At 41.6% G+C, this 16371-nt stretch overlaps 1 long non-coding RNA gene across 1 annotated transcript in view; it reads right to left on the minus strand.

Annotated features, from left to right (window-relative positions):
- The window catches only part of LOC103785380 (uncharacterized), a 106160-nt gene that overhangs the window by 26708 nt on the left and 63081 nt on the right, over positions 1-16371 (minus strand). The window contains exon 9 of the long non-coding RNA XR_008622754.1: positions 6986-7072. This is a non-coding gene — a long non-coding RNA (uncharacterized LOC103785380). The remainder of the gene's footprint in view (positions 1-6985; positions 7073-16371) is intronic.

Genomic DNA, 16371 nt, shown 5'->3' on the forward strand with positions numbered 1-16371 from the left:
TCTGTTCTAGATCTCAAACATGCTTTCTTTACTATTCCCCTGCACCCCTCGTCCCAGCCTCTCTTTGCCTTCACTTAGACTGACCCTGACACCCATTAGGCTCAGCAAATTACCTGGGCTGTGCTGCTGCAAGGCTTCACAGACAGCCCCCATTACTTCAGTTAAGCCCAAATTTCATCCTCATCTGTTACCTATCTCAGCATAATTCTCATGAAAACACACCTGCTCTCCCTGCTGATCGTGTCCGATTAATCTCCCAAACCTCGATCCCTTACAAAACAACAACTCCTTTCCTTCCTAGGCTTGGTTAGTGCGGTCAGAATTCTTACACAAGAGCCAGGACCGCACCCTGTAGCCTTTCTGTCCAAACAACTTGACCTTACTGTTTTAGCCTAGCCCTCATGTCTGCGTGCTGCGGCTGCCGCTGCTTTAATACTTTTAGAGGCCCTAAAAATCACAAGCTATGCTCAACTCACTCTCTACATTTCTCATAACTTCCAAAATCTATTTTCTTCCTCTATCTGACGCATATACTTTCTGCTCCCCGGCTCCTTCAGCTGTACTCACTCTTTGTTAAGTCCCACAATTACCATTGTTCCTGGCCCGGACTTCAATCCGGCCTCCCACATTATTCCTGATACCACACCTGACCCCCATGACTGTATCTCTCTGATCCACCTGACATTCACCCCATTTCCCCATATTTCCTTCTTTCCTGTTCCTCACCCTGATCACGCTTGATTTACTGATGGCAGTTCCACCAGGCCTAATCACCACACACCAGCAAAGGCAGGCTATGCTATAGTACAAGCCACTAGCCCGCCTCCTAGAACCTCTCATTTTCTTTCCATCGTGGAAATCTATCCTCAAGGAAATAACTTCTCAGTGTTCCATCTGCTATTCTACTACTCCTCAGGGATTATTCAGGCCCCCTGCCTTCCCTACACATCGAGCTCCAGGATTTGCCCCTGCCCAGGACTGGCAAATTAGCTTTACTCAACATGCCCGAGGCAGGAAACTAAAATACCTCTTAGTCTAAGTAGACACTTTCACTGAATAAGTAAAGGCCTTTCCTACAGGGTCTGAGAAGGCCACCGTAGTCATTTCTTCCCTTCTGTCAGACATAATTCCTCAGTTTGGCCTTCCCACCTCTATACAGTCCGATAGCAGACCTGCCTTTATTAGTCAAATCAGCCAAGCATTTTTTCAGGCTCTTAGTATCCAGTGAAACCTTTATATCCCTTACAGTCCTCAGTCTTCAGGAAAAGTAGAACAGACTAATGATCTTTTACAAACACACCTCACCAAGCTCAGCCACCAACTTAAAAAGGACTGGACAATACTTTTACCACTTTCCCTTCTCAGAAGTCAGACCTGTCCTCAGAATGCTACAAGGTAAAGCCCATTTGAGCTCCTGTATAGACACTCCTTTTTATTAGGCCCCAGTCTTATCCAGACACCAGACCAACTTAGACTGTGCCCCCAAAAAACTTGTCATCCCTACTATCTTCTGTCTAGTCATACTCCTATTCACCGTTCTCAACTACTCATACATGCCCTGATCTTGTTTACACTGCTGTTTCTCCAAGCCATCACAGCTGATATCTCCTGGTGCTATCCCCAAACTGCCACTCTTAACTCTTGAAGTAAATAAATAATCTTTGCTGGCAGGACTATGCTGAATCTCCTTAGGCACTCTCTAATCAGATGTCCTGGGTCCTCCCAATTCTTAGACCTTTAATACCTGTTTTTCTCCTTTTCTTATTCCATTTAGTTTTTCAATTCATACAAAACCGTATCCAGGCCATCACCAATAATTCTACATGACAAATGTTTCTTCTAACAACCCCACAATATCACCCCTTACCACAAAATCTTCCTTCAGCTTAATCTCTCCCACTCTAGGTTCCCACGCCGCCCCTAATCCCGCTCAAAGGAGCCCTGAGAAACATTGCCCATTGTCTCTCCATACCATCCCCCAAAATTTTCGCTGTCCCAAGACTTTACCACTATTTCATTTTATTTTTCTTATTAATATAAGAAGACAGGAATGTCAGGCCTCTGAGCCCAAACTAAGCCATCATATCCCCTGTGACCTGCACGTACACACACAGATGGCCAGTTCCTGCCTTAACTGATGACATTCCACCACAAAAGAAGTGAAAATGGCCTGTTCCTGCCTTAACTGATGACATTGTCTTGTGAAATTCCTTTTCCTGGCTCATCCTGGCTCAAAAAGCTCCCCTACTGAGCACCTTATGATCCCCACTCTGCCCGCCAGAGAACAACTCCCCTTTGACTATAATTTTCCTTTATCTACCCAAATCCTATAAAACGGCCCCACCCTTGTCTCCCTTCCCTGACTCTCTTTTCGGACTCAGCCTGCCTGCACCCAGGTGAAATAAACAGCCATGTTGCTCACACAAAGCCTGTTTGGTGGTCTCTTCACACGGACGTGCATGAAACTCTCTACCCAGGTTCCCTGGGAGTTCTACTCTATGTTCTGACCTAGACATTAGGTCTTACGTGTTGAGGGGAAGGCCGCTATTGCTAATTAGTGGAGCTCTAAGATAAGGGTCCACATAACTCTTAAACTTGACAGACACAACCCTTCTTGAATGTACACAAATACAGGAATGACTATAAATGCTAATCAGATGGATCGCAGGATTTTGTCTCATGGTTTCATTATTTAATATTGGTACAGAAATATTTTCCAGTGTCATGAAATGGCAATGGCTTAAGACCGTGTCCTATGACTTTGCTGTGTATGTGTCTTATTGTTTTTCCGTTAGGATTCAATCCTTTATTTTCTCATTAGTAGAAAAGACATGGAATTTGCAAAGAAGTAAAAAGAAACTGTGCTGATCAAAAGAAAAGCAATGTCATAAAACTGTGTATTAAATACTGATAACTTTTTCCATATTTTGTCCCACTTTCAATACATAGATAAAAGTTCTACATATATGTATGCAAACACTACAATAAACTTACATTTAAATTGGATTTAGCTATACGTCATGTTTTAGAGTGAACATTTTCACATGTGATTCTTGAACAGTTTTTGACATTGTTATAAAAAAATTTGCAATATCTGGATTTTAAACAATAAAATATTTGCAAAGAATTACTTGATTGAACAAGTCGTTAAGAAGTTCTTGGCCAAGTACAGTGACTCACACCTGTAATCCTAGCACTTTGGGAGGCCAAGATGGGCGGATTGCCTGAGCTCAGGAGTTCAAGACCAGCCTGGGCAACATGGTGAGACGCTGTCTCTACTAAAATACAAAAAAAAACCCAGCCAGGAGTGGTGCGGGCGCCTGTAATCCCAGCTACGCGGGAGGCTGAGGCACAAGAATTGCTTTAACCCGGGAGGCAGAGGTTGCGGTGAGCCAGGACTGTGCCACTGCACTCCAGCCTATGCAACAAAATGAAAATCTAAAAATCTACCTATACATACATGAACACATATATAAATACGTATTACATATAATATAAATATATATTATACATACTTATACCTCAGAATTAGCTTTTAATTCTTCTCAAATTTTTATCCCTAATTCTTATCTTAAATTTTATCTTTAAAATCTCAAAAGAAATATAACAAAATTCCATAAATGATAGTTGAGATAGGCATCTCTCACATTCAGTCACCTAGATGTGTAACCTAAGAAAACTTTAAGATGGAAGTATTCACACCACTCACATGCAGCTACAATGTTTCATTAATGTCTGTCTTAATATAAATATGAATGATATAAATTTGTTGGCCAATACTATCATATTCAAACATGTACTCACTATAACACTGACCATGATTTAAAATATATGGCATTAGGCCAGGCATGATGGCTCACAACTGTAATCCCAGCACTTTGGGAGGCCGAGGTGGGCAGATCACATGAGGTCAAGAGTTCAAGACCAGCCTGGCCAACGTGGTGAAACCCTGTCTTTACTAAAAATTCAAAAATTAGCTGGGTGTGGTGGCAGGTGCCTGTAGTCCCAGCTACTTGGGAGGCTGAGGCAGGAGAATCGCTTGATCCTGGGAGGTGGAGGTTGCAGTGAGCCGAGATAGCAACACTGCACTCCAGCCTGGGCAACAGAGTGAGACTGTCTCAAAAAAAATAATAAAAAATGAAATAAAAATATATGGCATTGGCCAGGTGCGGTGGCTCACAACTGTAATCCCAGCAGTTTGGGAGACTGAGGCAGGTGGATCACTTGAGCCCAAGAGTTCGAGACCAGCCCAGGCAATGTAGTGAGACCCTGGCTCTACAAAAAATAGCCAGGCACGGTGGTGTGTACCTGTAGTTCAAGTTACTTGGAAGTCTGAGTTGGGAGGATTACGTCAGTGCAGGGAGGTCGACGATGCAGTGAGCCACGATCATGCCACTGTACTCCAGTCTGGGTGATAGGGTGAGAGCCTGTCTAAAAATATATATATATGTCATTTTAAAACTATGTATACATACAGACAGATATGATGCAGATACACAGTCCCACACACATTTTACTTTCAATATAATTCAATGCATACTGTTTGCAATTTTGTACAAAATCTTTAGAACACCTTATAATATCTGCATGAATCCATATCAATATATACTTTTGAGGGCTTGAGATTTTTGGATTTTACTCTAGAAGAACTTTAAGAAATTATAATTCAAAAAGTATATGGTAGGTCAAACATAGTGAGACGAAGTAATTTAAAATGTCTGGGCCATGTATTATCATCTGTTGACGATGCACATATAATATGAACTTATAAGCTAATGTTCAAATTATCCTGTAGTGTAACTATTAAAACAAGTTATCTTCACTTACAAATTAAGTACTTTTCAAATAATAAATAATAATTAATTATTCTTGGAAATAATAATAGGTTTTAAAATATTGGCACTTTTTAGAACTGAGTTATGCTAAATTCTTTCCTTATTGTACTCTACTGGCTAAGGAACAAAAAGGCTCACCCGGCCTCCAGTTATACAGTTCATGGCTATTCTTATAAAGTTCATAAAAGGCTCTGGAGGGAACCCATGTAAAGCGCACCGGTGCCCACCTAAGTAACGCCAGAGACGTCTGGAACTCTAAGTTTGGACCCCACAGGAGGATGTTCTGGAAGATCCTCCGTGCCTCAAATTCTCCAAAGAGGATGCTTTCTGCAGAGGTTCTAAGGTCTAGTATTAAGCCCTCCTTGGAATTTTCTCTCAGAGTTGTAATGTTCCTTGGCCCCAAAATTGTTTAGAATCTGAAGTTTATTGTCTAATGGGAAAGCCGGATGGTGTTGCATGTAACCGGGCTTTTGTGCTGCTGTTCTAAGTAGGGGGCCTCGTTAACGTGTGATGCCTTCCTTTGTTAGTTTGGCCCCAGTGATCCTTATTGGAGTCTGGGGAGGTTTAGACTTTAAAAATCAAACTGCCATGGAGACTGCTTACCCGAAATTTTGGTTCACAGCCTTCATTGGATTATCTGTTGGGGCAAAGTAAAACTGGCAAGCTTGTATTGCTATCTCATGGCTAAAGTTGCAAGCTATTGGAGCCTGCAGCTCCCACGCAAGGGGAAGAGGAGGAAATCCTCCCCTACAAAGCGAATTCACAAACTTGAAAGAAGCAATTTACACAGGATGTGCAGATCTCAAGGGAAGGACACCGGAAACATCAAAAGCAAGGAAACGGGATACTTCCAAAGGAACCCAGTAATTCTCCAGCAACAGATCCCTATCCAAAAGAAATTCAAGAAATGTCAGATAGAGAATTGTGCATACTGATTTTAACCAAGATTAGGGGATACAAGAGACTTCTGAAAAAGAAAGGAGCGAAATGACAGAAGCAATTCTGGATATGGTTGAGGTAATTACCAACCAGATACGGAGTTTTCCAGGGCACACAGCAAATGTGGAACTGAAGAAATCATAGGATGAAATACAAAGTACACTCAAAAGCTTCAATGATAGACTAGATCAAGCAGAAAAAACCCTCAGAACTTAAAATCTGAAAGCCTTTTTCTCAATTCAAAGATTTAAAGGGTTGTACTCTGGCCATTCACGTGAACAAAATCTGCTGGGTTAATTGGTTTGTTTTTTTTTCCTTTTTTTGAGAGGGAGTCTCACTCTGTCACCCAGGCTAGAGTGCAGTGGCACGATCTCGGCTCACTGCAATCTCTACCTCCCAGGTTCAAGCAATTCTCTGGCCTCAGCCTCTTGAGTACCTGGGATTGATTACAGGCACCTGCCACCAAGCCCAGGTAATTTTTTGTATTTTCAGTAGAGATGGGGTTTCACCATCTTGGCCAGGCTGGTCTTGAACTCCTGACCTCATGATCCACCCGCCTCAGCCTCCCAAAGTGCTGGGATTACAGGCATGAGCCACCGTGCTCAGCCACTGGGTTAATTGTTATAGTGGGGTCTTGGATAATCACTAAAGGTGAAATAAAAATTTAAAAAAGTATATTGGTGGAATAAAAATAGAAAAGCCTTCAGAATTGTCGATATACATTTTGTCTGAATTTTGTTTGTCTTTGCCAGATATTTTATTTATTTATTTATTTATTTATTTATTTATTTATTTATTTATTTATTGAGATGGCGTTCTCTATTGCCCAGGCTGCAACGCAATGGTGCGATCTCGGCTCACTGCAACCTCTGCCTCCCAGGTTCAAGCAATTCTCCTGTCTCATCCTCCCAAGTAGCTGGGATTACAGGTGCCTGCTACCACGCTTAGTTATTTTTGTATTTTTAGTAGAGATGGGGTTTCACCATGTTGGCCAGGCTGGTCTGGAACTTGCGACCTCAGGTGATCTGTGGCCTTGGCCTCCCACTGTCTTTGCTGGATATTTTAAAATGTCAGTGTTAATTCAAGCTGGGGGCTTGGATTGAGCCTGCCTCCCATTCCATTCAAAGTCTCACTGAGATAAATGCATATCTGATTGCTTCCTTTGGAAAAGGTAATCACAAACTCAAAGGATGCAACCCTTTGTCTCCCACCTGTGATCTAAAATCTCCCAAGCCGCCTCCTCTCCAGTTGTCCTGTCTTGTTTGTTTTTCATATGTTGATTGATGTCTCATGTCTCCCTTATTAAAAGGAAAAATAAGTACGGTGAATGAGGTAAATGTTTTAGATAAATTTTTGTGTAAATTAAAATCTTAAAGTTATTTTTGATCCTCATTTAATATCTGGGTCATTTCCAATTAAGACAGGGTTGTGATACGGGGAAACATGTTTCTAAAATTGTGGAATTGTTCTTACCTATAAATGCCTATATCTGATAGTTCAGAATTTATTGCTGTTTAGGGTTTCACTGACATTTTACGTTACTAAGGATAAAAATTTTAGTTAACAAGTAATTTTGTATACAAAATGGGCCAGAAAGGGTTACGTTATTAGTGGAAAAATAATAATTTTGTCTAATTCAGAAGTTATCTAAATTTTGTTCAAATTACAGTTTTGAAAAGATTATTTATGAAACAATGTAGTAAGGAATCATTATAAGTAGGGAAGAAAGTTGTGGAAAAGTTTAATTAATAAAATATTCTTTAAAACCTGAGAGAATTGGAGACATTTGGCTAATGAACATTCTCATAGTTAAAGTTCTTAGTCTTGATTAAAGTAAAATAAGAAGTATTATACAAATGTATCAGCAACCTGGAGCAGTGGCTCACGCCTTTAATCTCAGCCCTTTGGGAGGCCGAGGCGGGTGGATTACCTGAGGTCGGGAGTTCAAGACCAGCCTGACCAACATGGAGAAATCCCATCTCTACCAAAAATACAAAATTAGCCGGGCATGGTGGTGCATGCCTGTAATCCCAGCTACTCGGGAGGCTAAGGCAGGGGAATCACTTGCACCCGGGAGGCAGAGGTTTCGGTGAGCCAAGATCATGCCATTGCACTCCAGCCTGGTCAACAAGAGTGAAACTCCGTCTCAAAAAAAACAAAACAAAAAAAAACCAGTATCAGCAGTTTGACAATTTTTTTTTAAAATATAGGTAAGCATGAAGCTGGAATTAGTGTGGAGCCAATTTCACATATATGCTTGCATTGCTTCACACTATGTTGAAGTGGCATCTGCCACCATGCCAGGCTAATTTTGTATTTTTGGTAGAGACGGGGTTTCTCCATGTTGGTCAGGCTGGTCTTGAACTCCCCACCTCAGGTGATCCACCTGCCTCGGCCTCCCAAAGTGTGAGATTACAGGCGTGAGCCACCACGCCATTTGACATGGATACTGTTGGAGTACATATTGGTCATGTGCCTAAAGTAAATTTCTTAATTGTACAGAATATATAATGATATTGGTGAACTTAAGGGTATTGAATTGTGTATCAGGAATTAATGGAGCACACCAGCTTTTTATCCATAAACTAACTTTTTGGATTTTAGGCTTCCTGATACTCTAAATGTGTTGAGTATACTCTCACAAATAGAATTTGAGTCATATTTCTCTCTCTCTGGCTAATTTCTCCAAATTTGTAAACTATGAATATTCTTAATTCATGGCAATGTGTTTCCTTGCATACAGTCAAGCATGGTCACCAGGGCCACTCAGGGAGAGACAATCCAGAAACCTGGCATGCAGGCAAAAGGGTAAGAATTTTTTACCATTCAGTCTCTGGCCTCTATCTCTGTGTGCAAACTCGTTAATCTCCTCTGAAATTTTAAATTACTTTATTTAATAATAAAAAGAACTTAAATCAAATATTTTGTCAGAAAAGTAGAGTGTAATGCCTTTTAGTTCACATAACTTTAGCAATCTTTGGGATATAAAGATGGTTTTATAGATTATTGGTAGGAGAGGTGTGGTGGCTCATGCCTGTAATCCCATCGCTTTGGGAGCCCGAGGCAGGCGGATCACCTGAGGTCAGGAGTTCGAGAGCAGCCTGGCCAACATGGTGAAACCCCGTCTCTACTAAAAATACAAAAATTAGCAGGGTGTGGTGGCGGGAGCCCGTAATCCCAACTACTCAGGAGGCTGAGACAGGAGAATTGCTTGAACCCAGGAGGCAGAGGTTGTGGTGAGCCGAGATTGTGCCATTGCACTCCAGCCTGGGCAACAAGAGGGAAACTCTGTCTCAAAAAAAAAAAAAAAAAAAAAAAACTGTTGGTCAGATGCAAGGTTTGCTAAGTGTTTTAAGGTTACAAACTGCTTTTTGGGTTTTGAGAACTGTCTGTCTTGCCTGCTTCACACTTGGTGACACCTGGGGACATATGAAACTAACCACACCCTTAACTAAGAAGGCAAGGCTTGACTGCACTTAGCATACAAGTAAAGCAACTTACCATGTTTTACCTTAAGGGTAAAATTGCTAGGAATTAATTGAAACTACTAGAAATAGATTTACATGCAAGGTGTGTAAAAACAGTAAAATGTATTTTTATAGTAAAAGGTTAAATGAAGGCATGGAAATGTCAAGTTTTGCCTAGGGTTAAAGGATTGTTTTGAGTTAAATTAGGAAAAAGCTGAAGGTTCAAAGAAGTGGTGGGAGAATTGTGGAAATTAGTCTTGCTGAAGAGGTTCTCTGTGTGAACATGTTGACTAAATTCAAAAGGGTTATAAAAGGTTTTTGCTTCTTTAAAATTTCTGAGCCATAATTTTGGCAAAATAAATAACTTGTAGTAATCTGGAATTCCCAAAATCAAACTTCAGTTTCAAAATTGTCTTCCCTGGCACCTGCCTTTTGGAATACTTCAGAGGGTCCCTGAAGTGTCCAGAAAAGAGAGGTAAACAGGATTAGGTACATGGTATTAAATACAGTGAGTTCTAAATTTTCTTCAAAGAATCAGTATGTCAGTATGTTCAGTTCTTTGTTCTCCATTTTAAAGTTTAACTTCCTCATTCTCCTCGTCTCCTTGCCCCTGGTTTCAGTAAATGACCTTTTCCATCAGTTCTAATCAGTAGTTCACACCTGTTCCCCTGGTCACCTGCTCCATCCTGAGTCACCCCTGGTTACCCGCTCTGATCTGTCACATTTAGTCATGTGTTCCGTAACCATCCTTCCCGCCAAAACTGCTCACCCCGCCATTCTGGTCATACCCCTGCTCTCTTTAAAATAGCCAATCAGAATTAGCTTAGACTGTGCAGTCCAACTCTAGCCTATAGGGCAATGACACAGCAGTAGGGGCTACCTGCGTCAGGGATAAGAACCCCTTCCCCTCCCCTGTTCAGGTGTGCTCTCACCATTGCTCCATCTGTGAGACGCATCCTTCTATAGAAGAAAAATTGCCTTGCTGAGAAAACTCATGTTCGAATGCTGTTTCTTTTGTGGCACCGAAAATTTATTTCTAACAATGGGATTGCCAAAATGATGCTTAATCTTCTTTAAGTTATATTTTTGTGAATAATACTAATATATATTCCAAAATTGTATGGGATTTCTAAAATTCTAATGTCTAAATATATGCTACCAATCACAATTATAGTTATGCTGTTATTGTAAATTACAGAAATAACCAAATTTCCTTGTATAAAGCTACTAACCCAAGTAAATCAAATAATTAAATATAAAGAAAACAGTGTTAAACCAGCTAATACTAAAATTGTTTAAAATAGTTTATAACCAATGCTTGATCCCATATTCCTAGGAAAGCAATTAAAGTTTCAGGTACATTTGGTCACCTGGTTGGCCATTTAAACATTTTATAAAGGGATATCATTCAATTGTCATTTCAATGCATGTTTTCTGGTTGTATAAAAGCTTTCCTATGCAACAGAGCTGATGTTCTAATAGTAGATTATTATGCTACAGTGTATTTTCACCAGGTTAAAAAAAAGGCTTTTTATGGTTTGGATCTTCTGAGAACATCAGAAAAAGACTGTCCTTGCCATCCACACTACAACAAAACTTAGGGACCTTGAGCTTTGGGTTCATGGTCTTGCAACTAAGAAGGGTTCCTCCACACTTTTGGAACTGTGCACCCATTGTAACCCTTGAGGTAAAGCTAACCAGGGAAATTTCTCCCAAGAAGAAGATGGCATCCTTGATGTGAATAGCTTTCCCAAGGTCACAGATTAAGACTTCTAGTGACATGAAACTCTTCTCTTTGAAAGTTTTTTTCTTGCTTATGTCTCTGTGAACAATAGAAGTGGAAAAGTGTCTGTTATGTGCACTAATAGGGTGTACTTTTATTTGTGAAGGAGCTTCCAGCCAGCCTGCAAGTGTAAGGTTACATGGATAAGCTTATACTTTGGTAGATAAAGGATAAAGGCCAATGTATGTAAGAAACTTTAATGGTACATGCATTGCCTCATAATCAGTCAAAAGCAGAACATTGGTTCATTCCTCTTGGCCCATTTCATTGGTTGAAGAGAACACTGCCAGAGGGCCTTCACTCTTCTCAAAGGGCATCATTTGTTAAGTCCTTTTTCCATGATTTGGAGTAAAAGAAGCAATGATTGGAAATATATCCCTCATGATAGGTTCTATAGCAAATTCTACTGTAAAGGCTGCAGTTGCACAGTGATTCTAAATTCTCTTGTGAAAGTTGGGATAGAAATGGCTAAACAGAAAAAGTATCTGTGCAGCTGCTGGCACTTGTGGCCTATGGGGAAATACATCAAATGAGGATTATAAAAATTCAGTAGTGGCCAGGCATAGGTGGCTCACGCCTGTAATCCCAGCACTTTGGGAGGACGAGGCAGGCAGATCATGACATCAGGAGATTGAGACCATCCTGGCTAACACGGTGAAACCCCGTCTCTACTAAAAATACAAAAAATTAGCTGGGTGTGGTGGCGGGCGCCTGTAGTCCCAGCTACTTGGGAGGCTGAGGCAGGAAAATGGCGTGAACCCGGGAGGCGTAGCTTTCAGTGAGCCGAGATCGCGCTGCTGCACTCCAGCCTGGGTGACAGAGCGAGACTCCATCTCAAAAAAAAAAAAAAAAAAATTCAGTGATCGGGAATTGATGAAGAAATTGCTTCATTAAGTGAGTAAACTCTTTATCTAGCTCATTCTTTGATCTGTTTGGTTTTAGGAGGTTTGGTTTATGGGGATCTTGGGTAAGGGACATACTCCAAATTCTTGGTATATCCTCTAATAATAGTCTCCCTGGTGTGCTGCGTTCTCTCAAAGGTTTTAAATGCTTGCATGCAGCCATCTCTAAAATGAAATATAGTTTCTTTTCAACTGGAATAACAAGAGCCAAAAGAATCTGCAACCATGAGGACACCGTAACCTATACATGACGTGCTGAGAATGAAAACCCAAAATGATAGTAACCAAGAGTGGCACTAAGGCCCTAAGTTTTGGTCCCACTCTCACTCAAGTGAAAACCTGAATAAAGGGGAATTTTTTTAAAGAAAATTATGGGAGGCCATTGTTTTGGACTGAGCTCATGCACTAGGCCCCTACAAACCAAACCAAACCAAACCAAAATGGAGTCGCTCGTGCTAAAACTTTAGGGAAACGCATAGATTCTACAAGAGACCAGGTTTTGTTTTTTTTCTCCTGCATATCTCTATAAAAAACATTTCTGACAGCATAGGTATCAACCCCCTGAAGTTCCCATTAAATCTTTTAGCCAAATTCATTTCCTCTCGCCTAGATAATCATCAAGCTTCAGATGATCATGCAACCACGGTTCCAGCCAGTTCCAGGTGAAGACACCACCCCTGGCCATCAAGAAGCTACCCTGCCTCCACGAGATAGAGCATGGCGAGAGTTCCGTGATTTCCAATAGGTAGGGACTATGCCCCAGGTCGGCATGAAGCAGTTACAGAAGAAAGCTCTTCAGTCCCTCTGCCTCACATAAAGATTTATGGGGATCACGTCTCTCAGCGGGGAGATGAGGCAGGAGAATAGGGTCTGGAGGCAGGGGACCTAAGGCTGTTTTACGCTGACTTCCTAGAACTAAATTGAAAGGAAAACCCTCACTTTCAACGCCTAAGTAACAAAAGGACCAGAGGCTACTCCCTTTGACCTTTTCTGCACTACAGATGGAAAATTGGCTGTGGCAACAAATTAGGCTGACTTCTGGCCTAGTCTTCGTTTGCATACAAGTATAACTTTGTTAACTTCACCCTAGCCTCTGATTGGTTGCTTTTTGCAACCAATCAGATATTTGCACAGGAGTGTGACCTTTGTAACTTCAGTTTAGCCTCTGGTTGTCTCCTTTCTGCAACCAATCAGATTTATTTCGGGCGACCACTTCACTTACATGAGGTGGCCAATGGGAAACTTCTAGGAGGTATTTGAACCAAAGAAGATTCTGTATCCAGGCCCTTGAGCCTCTGCTGAGGCCATCTCCCACAGTGTGGAGTGTACTTTCGTTTTCAGTAAACCCTTGCTTTCATTCTTTTGTTGCTTCATTCTTGCTTTGCTTTGCTGGGCATTTTGTGCAATTATTTGTTCAAAACGCCAAGAACCTGGACAACTTGCAATCCTGACCCTCTACGGGTCACAAAACCAAGTTGCACCCAACTGGACAAATCTCCAGTAATCCATGTTCAGTGGCGCCTTTATCTCTGGGAGGCGTTTTTTCAAACAGAAAGGGCGGGAGAAAAGGGCTCCAAGACAGCGCTTGATTGAAAATATGGAACACTACTGCCACCGTGAGGAAATCGTTTAAAGACGGAATACGCCATCATGGCGTCCTTCCCGGAAAGCCTCCCTGTGGGGGAAAGGCTGATCTGTAGGCCCCCAGGCTATGTCTTCCTGCCTTTTCCTCTAAGGCCTGAAAAGAGACAGGGACATTGGCGGTATCTTGGTGTAGAATCTGGAGAGTGCGGGGTTTGGAGTGAACCAGCAGCTGCCAGGAGGTACTGGCACAGGAAGTCGTGGAGCGGAAACTTGGTTCCTCCGGTGTGGGGAGGACAGTAGGGAACCAGTCAAACACACATAGAGGCTCTTGTGGGCATCTGTCTCTTCTACCTGCCCATTGGAGCAAGAGTCAGCAGGCTTTCACGTGCTAGCATCTTGCTATGGGTCTTGGGGTTTCTGGTAGCATCAATATCGCTCACAAGGAACACAGTTATTCCAAGGGAAGTTTACAGGATTTGCTGTTAGAACCTTCACTCTCCAGGTTCTACAGCAAGGTACCGCCAATGTCCACGTCTCTTTTAAGGCCTTAGACGAGAAGGCAGGGACTCTGAGCATGGAGCCCAAGCCTCTTCCACCTCCCCACAGACCAGACCTTCCCCAACAGGTAGTCCTCACAAGAAGGCCCATGTAATGGCGTAGGGATCCGTTAAATGACATCCTCGCGATGGCGGTAGTGCACCAGATATGCCAGAAAGCCCTGTCTTGGAGCACCGCCCCCTTCTCCTGCCCTTCCTGTCTGAAACAACGCGACCCATAGACAAAGGTGCAACCAAACATGGATGCCTTCTATTTTGCCCAGTTTGGAGCCTGCTAGTCTTACTGCTGCACTTTTTCATTTTGTTTTCCACTTGAAATCAAACCGAGGCCTAAAACACCGGTCCTCATCAGGAATCCAGTTCTTCCAGAAATTAAATATCCTCCTGACCTACTCTGTGTGGGTTTGATTTACTTCAGAGTTACAGGTCCAGTAATTTCCGAGGCATCAAACTGTCTCCTTCAGGGAATACATTCAGTGGATGAACTCACAAAAAAGAGAAAAGGAGCCGGGCGCGGTGGCTCACGCCTTTAATCCCAGCACTTTGGGAGGCCGAAGCTGGCGGATCACCCGAGGTCAGGAGTTCGAGACCATTATGGCCAGCATGGCAAAACCCTGTCTCTACTAAAAATACAAAAATTAGCGGGGCGTGGTGGCACAGGCCTGTAATCCCAGCTACTCCAGAGGAGGAGGCAGGAGAATCACTTGAACCTGGGAGGGGGAGGTTGCAGTAAGCGGAGAGCGCACTATTGCACTCCAGCCTGGGCAACAGAGTGAGAGTGTCTCAAAAAAAAAAAAAAAAAAAAAGAGAGAGAGAGAGAAAAGGGCTGAAAGCTTGAAAGCTTGGAAAAGAACTCCAGCAAAAAATTTAAAAATCCCAGAGGTCTTCGCCCTGGCTCCCCTGTCAGGCATCCAGGGAATTCTTCCTATTCTAAGAGCCTTATGTGGTACATCATAGGCAACAATTTGGCATGAGCCATTAGAGGAGAAACCAGGTGACGCTCCTTACTGCATGCCATATATCATAGAACATATGTTCAATTCATATCAAGGTGGCTCAGGGTTTCATCTCATGGTCTCATCATTTAACATCAAAACACAGCATGTGCCCATGCCATTACATATTCTTCAAGTATTCCCTGAGACTTTATGGGGTGTGTGTTTGTGTTCGTGTTTGTGTGTGTCTCTGAGAGTTTTATAATTGGTCTTTTAAGTATAAGGATTACAGTATTCTCCAACTAGTAAATTAAAGAATAATGCTTGACAAAGATTAAGAAAAATCCATGTATTAACACAGAAAACCGCTACCATACAACTTGTCAAGGTAACTTATGAACTTATGGATTATTTCCATGCATATCTTTCAAAATGTGCATACATTAACTTCATGCAAAAAAATAAATCTGTGTAAAAAGTGGATTACTGTGTACACAGTGGTTTGGATCAGACCAAATGTGTATTTTAATGAAACTTTCAGATGCATGAATTAATTCGAATGTCACCAGTACTAAGTCTTATATGTCAACATTTCATGCCTTCAATATAAATAAAGGTAAATCTTAACATACAGCCTCAGGAAAATTACTATAGTAAAGTAGACAATATCAGCTCTTTGATTTTTTACAGCTACATCACTACACATTTCTAAAAAAAAGTTCATGAAGAGACAAAGACATCAGAAATTATGGCTACCTAACATTTTGCTCAATTTGTGTAAACAATTTCCACTCTTAACCATTTGCTTTTGGTTTCCATTGGATATTAACCTGAGATGTAATCCATGCACCCTCATCAAGCATCTCATCTTTTTAAGAACTCAGTTTCTGCACAACCAAATCTTCCCATTTCTACTCTTTTTCACTCTGCATCATATCTGCAGTATTTTATTGTGATATCAAATAGTCTTGTAGTAATGGGGAGAGACCTTAGGTTTCCATGCCTAAGGAGAGAAGAAAAAAAAAGCTCACCTCTAAAGGCTTGGAGAAGTGCAAATCTAGGCACCAGGCCACGTGTTTCTTGTCCTGATTCCCTACTCAGGTTCCCCAGGAATTTTACTCCATGTTCTAATCTAGTCAGTAGGCCTTATACATTGAGGGGGAGGATGCTATTTAGTGGGGCACTAACATAAGGGTACGGATAGCTCTCAAGCCTGACAAGACACACACAGCCCTACTTGAATAGACACAAACACAGGAATGACTGTAAATACTAAACAGATTGATCACAGGATTTTGTCTCATAGTTTCATTATTTAACATTGAATTAGAAATATTTTCCAGTGTCATTAAATGGCTGTCACTTAGGA

The sequence above is a fragment of the Pan paniscus genome, chromosome X, assembly GCF_029289425.2.
Source record: "Pan paniscus chromosome X, NHGRI_mPanPan1-v2.0_pri, whole genome shotgun sequence".
NCBI lineage: Eukaryota > Metazoa > Chordata > Mammalia > Primates > Hominidae > Pan > Pan paniscus.